Source organism: Chelonia mydas, chromosome 13, assembly GCF_015237465.2.
Source record: "Chelonia mydas isolate rCheMyd1 chromosome 13, rCheMyd1.pri.v2, whole genome shotgun sequence".
NCBI classification, from domain to species: Eukaryota; Metazoa; Chordata; order Testudines; family Cheloniidae; genus Chelonia; species Chelonia mydas.
Window position 1 is genome coordinate 35,953,199 of NC_051253.2, and position 5,708 is coordinate 35,958,906.

The 5,708-nt window shown below is 49.2% G+C and overlaps 1 pseudogene; it reads right to left on the bottom strand.

Moving 5' to 3' along the window:
• Positions 1-4,318: 4,318 nt before the first annotated feature.
• Positions 4,319-5,246, bottom strand: LOC119563639 (annotated as a pseudogene).
• Between the last annotated feature and the right edge of the window lie 462 nt (positions 5,247-5,708).

Below are 5,708 nucleotides of genomic sequence, written 5' to 3' on the forward strand. Positions count from 1 at the left end.
AAACCTTATTGAATTAAGTTTAATCCCTTTGGGGTCTGTTGTATTACAAATACAATTGTGCACGTGTTTTATTGTGGACTGAATGTAACTTTTCTGGAGACTGATGAATGGAATCTTGGGGAAATGTGAGGAACTTCAAAGAACTGTTTGGGACAATACATGTGAAGGGGTCACGGGGTACTTTGGAGGTCTTTCAAAGCTATGCCGCGTGGAGAAAAACCCATTCTCTATGGATTACCTGCTCCTGGAAACTCCAGATCAAAGACCCCCATCCTGCATAAGAATGGACTAAACTTGTCATGCTGGAGCTAGTTCTGAGCTGAGGCTGTTATGAGCTGGTGACCACGGAAGAGACCTGGTTGTGCGGTTTGAAGGACTAATCCCCTGACAGAGCCCATGCTGGAGTTGGGGCGATCTCTGTTAAGCTTATTACTATGCATGCAGGTTCTTTTATGTTTTTTCTCTGTATTGCTTTTACCTTAAGAATAAAATACGCTTGCTTAGGAAGAACTGTATGGTAACTTATAACTGAGGCCATTACGCCGTGCACCACCCAGAGGGAAGAAGCAAAGCAGGGCTGCTTTAAGTAAGCTGGTTTTTGAGGGAATAACATGGTGAAGGGAACTCTTAAGCCTGCAAAAGCCCCAGTGTGGAGGAGCAGAGCATGGTCTCTACCCAAGAAAGCCTACAGGTAGGCAGCTGGAAGCCTGAGAGAGATGCCCCTGCTGGACCACTATGGAGAAATACCAATGCAGTTGCTCTGAACTGTGACAATAGTCTGGGCCTAATACCAAGGCCCATTTGAAAATCCTACTAGTTGCCTATCTGCACCTGTAGGTGGCGAATACATTTGAAAATCTGGCCAATGTCCCCATGGAATTTCAGTGAGAACTGGGCACCTGAATGGCTTTTGAAAATGGGACCTACTCTCCTCAGTCAATTAGGCGTTTTTTTTAAAATTCACCCTCTGCTTAGATAGAGCTAGAAAGATAAATAAGTAAAAAAAGGAATAAAATGCTAATAGAAGATTTAACTAATGTGAGGACTCTACACTCATCACACACAATGTGTTTTTGGGTTTGTGCTGCTTATGTATTGTGTCTTCTGCATGCGGTTGTGCTTGAAGTTTGAGTAATATGCGGTGGGAATAAACCTAACCTGGGAATACATTTTTTTTTCTTGTTTCCTGCCCTCAGCTGTTGTTTGTTTGGAACTTGTCTCTAAGTTTTCTGTGCTTTTTCTAGGTGTTCCAATGAAAAATAAATCTAGAAACTGGTGTCTGGAGAGGACTGGGCCCATTTACGAGACCGGCAGAGAACAAGTGAAATTTAAGAGAACAGTAAAAATATGAAATGAAAAATAATTGGATTTTAAGGCTGGAATTTCCAAAGGAAGACAAAAGTCTGTGGCAGTTAGACACTTAGATCCTGGGAGGTGCCTTTGAAATTCCCAACCTAAAGTAAAAGTGTGATAGGAAGTTCACCAGAGTGCGCAGATGGTCTGCTCACTGGTTACATACCACTTAAGTTCTAAACCGTTTTTTATATTTGCACACTTAGCCTGACAAACTCATGGCCACAAGATATTGAGGCCAAGAGCTTTTTAAATTTCAAAAAAGGGATCAGACAGGTGTACAGATGATGAGAACATCTTGAGTTATATAAAACCAATCACTGTCATCATTATTAAGGACTAGTCATAATGATCCTTTGAAGCTTTTCTTTGGTGGAAAATTGGGGTTTCAACGGACCTGCACTGGGGAAAACATCACCCACTAGATGGGAACGTGAAACTCTACGACTGGGAAATTGATTACGTCGACACACAATGAACTGAGCACCAAGGAAAGTAATTCTACTGGGCCAGAAAGTTATAGAAATCTCACTACATATAGATATGGCCATATGACCAGCCCCTTACTGGTATAAACTGACATGTCCCCACTGACTTCAATTCATACCAACTGGAGATCTGAACCATTGACTCCAATGGAACTAAGACAGGTTCACACCAGCTGGGGATCTGCCTCCACTGTGGCAGGCACTGTGCAGAGTCAGTCCTTGTCCTAAAGTGCTTAGGATCTAAACAGCCTAAAGGGAGTGGCACTAGTCCCATTTTACAGATGAGAAACCAAGGCATGCACAGTGCAAGGGACACAGGCTGTCTGGAGTCCCACTGGCACCGACTTTCAAAAGTGCAGGGGGTGCTCAACCCCCGTCTCTGCCACAGGCCCCCCCCACTCCACCTACCCCCACCCTTCCTCTTCTTCCCTGCTCCACCCTCACCCTGCCTCTTTCTGCCCCATTTCACTCCCTCCCCTGAGCGTGGCACATCCTTGCTTTTCCCCCCGCCCCCAGAGCCTCCCAAATGCTGCGAAACAGCTGATTGCAGCGGCCAGGAGGCACAGGGAGGGAGGGAGAGGCACTGATCAGTGGGGCCCCGGCAGCAGTGGGGGTGGGGGCAACTGATAGAGGGGCTGCTGATGGATGCTCATTACCCACCAAAGAACTTTGGCCCAGATCCTCCCATTGATTTCAATGGTCTGGAGTTTTATTATTGCTATTTTCCGATACAACCGAAATAAGTAAAAGAATAAAACCCTAAGGAAGATAACACAGCTTCAGCAATAGTTAAAATGGTCAGACTGTCACTTCTCTTCAGGTCGCATGTTGTATGAGATACTTTATCATAAGGGGTTCACACATGTTGTCGGAGACCACTTGCAATGAAAAAAGAAAAGGAGGACTTGTGGCACCTTACAGACTAACAAATTTGTTAGTCTCTAAGGTGCCACAAGTCCTCCTTTCCTTTTTGCTGATACAGACTAATACTGCTGCTACTCTGAAACCTGTCACTTGCAATGAAGCCGTCACTTTTAACATCTCTGCAGGCATAGGACAAAGGAAGTTTAGTAGGCACCACATTATGTTACAAAATTGTTGTAATGAGCAATAAAACCAGGGTCTCCGGTTGTTGAGATTCCTTCCAAGGCCTGTTCCACTTGGCTGATCCAGCTCTGGGAGAGCACTTCATCCCGTTCCCTGGGGAAACTCACTTCTACTCCACATCTCATCACTCAGGTCCCTTGATTCAGAATACAGCAAAGTGACACTGAGCTGATCCGACTCACCTCACCCACTGATGACATGTCTGAGCAACTCGCAAATCTGTCATGGATTTAGCCTCCCAACAACCCAAGGGAAGCAGAAAAACAACATTAACTGGAGTGGGACTCCACGTAGGCGCCGACTCCATGGGTGCTCTGGGGCTGGAGCACCTACGGGGGAAAACAGCTGATTGCAGCGGCCAGGAGGCACAGGGAGGGAGGGAGAGGCGCTGATCAGCGGGGCCCAGCAGCGGGTGGGGGCAACTAATATAGGGGCTGCCGATGGATGCTCATTACCCACCAATTTTTCTCCAGCCCCAGAGCACCCATGGAGTCGGCGCCTATGTGGGGTCCCACTCCAGTGCCTTTACCACAGACCCTTCCTTCGCTGGGAATCATTGAAGGTGATTTTTCATAACACTGACATGCCTACAGGCCCCAGCAAGGATCACATGTGTGCTGCACAGAGATAGAGGCCCTGAAGAGAGGACGTTCTAATGGGAGACAAGACAAATCAAGTGCATGTGGTATACCAGGGGTGGGGTAGCAGTGGGGTTTACAAAGATAAGACCATGTGGTGACATATGCCGTCATGTTATTTTTATGAGCGGAAGAGCTTGGACAGTTCCGAGGGCTGGGCTGATGGGATGGATGGCCCAATGGTCTGATGTTGTTTGGCCATTGCTGTGTTCCTAAAGCAAGTCCAACATCTTGGATTCTGCCCCAGGATCCCTTCTTAGATGAGCTTGAAATGGCATTTCTCTAGCTTCTGCGACTGGAGCCTCTCCTCCTCCTCCTCCCAGTCTGTAATGACTTTGGTCTCACAACCCCCGGTGTTAGACACTAGGGAAATGACCCGCATGGGGAAACTGTTGCCAAGTGACTTGCCCAAGGTCACACAGGAGCCTGCGGCAGAGCTGTAAACAATGAACCCAGGAGTCCTGACTCCCAGCCTTCCCTGATCTTACCACCAGACACCACTCCTCTCCAAGAAACAGAAATACAACCCAAGAGTCTCAAGGGCAAATCTGGGTGTCTCTACCCACAAGAGAATTGGAACAAACTCCAGTAGATCCCAGGAACCTGGAGTTCAATCGGTAGAACCCACTTCCCTCCCAGAGCCAGCGAGAGAACCCAGGAGTCCTGATGCTAATCTCCAGATCCCTCTCTCCCTGTCCAGTTCTCAGGAAGCTCCTGCTGGACACAGGACAATCATGGCTCAGGCCCCAGCAGTTTGCTGTCCCCCAGTCTCATCAGGGCATCCTTCATCTCCTTGTTCCTCAGCATGTAGATGAAGGGGTTCAGCAGCGGAGTAAACGTGGTGTAGAATACAGCCACCACCCTGTCCACAGTGTGCTGGAACCTGGCCTCAGGTAGATGAAGACCACAGGCACATAGTAGGTCACCACTATGGTGACGTGAGCCTTGCAGGTGGAGAAGGCCCGGCGCCTCCCCTTGGCAGAGTGGATACTCAAGATGGCAGAGATAATGTAGACATCAGGATTAGCAGGAAGCAGGTGAAGGTTTGGAAGCTGATGTCCACAAATGTCTCCAGCTCATTGAGCGCCATGTCCCCGCAGGCCAGCTTCAGCACAGCCAGGATATGACAGAAGATGTATCCCACTCGGTTCCCCTGGCCATAGGGCAGCTGGAAGGTGAGTGCGGTCTCTATCAGCGAGTGCAGGGAACCCCCTAGCCAGGACCCCGCTGCCAGGCATGGGCAGCCTCTGAGGTTCACAATGACGCTGTAGTGCAGTGGCTTGCAGATGGCCAGGAAGTGGTCGTAGGCCATGACCGTATAGAGGAAGCACTTGGTGCAGCCAAGGAAGTGGAAGAAGAAATGGGCCACGCAGCCCTGGAAGGATATGGTCCCGCTGCCTGGCAGGAAGCCAGCCACCATCTTGGGCACCACCACTGAGGAGACCGTCATGTCCAGGAAGGACAAGTGGCACAGGAACCAGTACATGGGCTTGTACAGCCAGGGCTCCCGGGCCACTGCCAGCAGGACGAGCAGGTTCACACACAGCGTCAACAGGTAGAGGAAGAGGAAAAAGGGGAACAAGAGAACCCGCAGCTCTGTGGGGTATGGTACCCCCACCAGGATGAAAGGTGTCGGCTGGGATCTGTTCCCACACTCCATTCACTCGGTCTGTGTCCCTGCCAGTGTACGCGGGGTGTTAATGGTTAACCAAGGAGGAACAATGGGTGATCTTTGCAGGAGTGTTTGAGCTAAAACTCTCTGCTATGCAGAAGCCAGATTTGAACCCCTGTACACCAATCTCGGGGATCCCAATCCCTTCCCATCTCTGGGGATAGAATCCAGGTGTTCTGACATCTAGCCTGCCCTGCTCTAATCCAGTAGACTGCACTCCCCGTTCCTACACGGGCCGAATCCCAGCCCCCACTGAACCCCATTTGCCTTCCCGAGCCAGCTTTGAACCCAGGTAAAGTAACCAGATGTCCCAATTTTATAGGACAGTCCCAATATTGAGGCTTTTTCTTATAGGCTCCTATTACCCCTCACCTCCGTCTCCATTTTTCACACTTGCTATCTGGTCAGCCTAAACCCAGGAGTCCTGGCTCTCAGCTCCCTTGCTTCAGC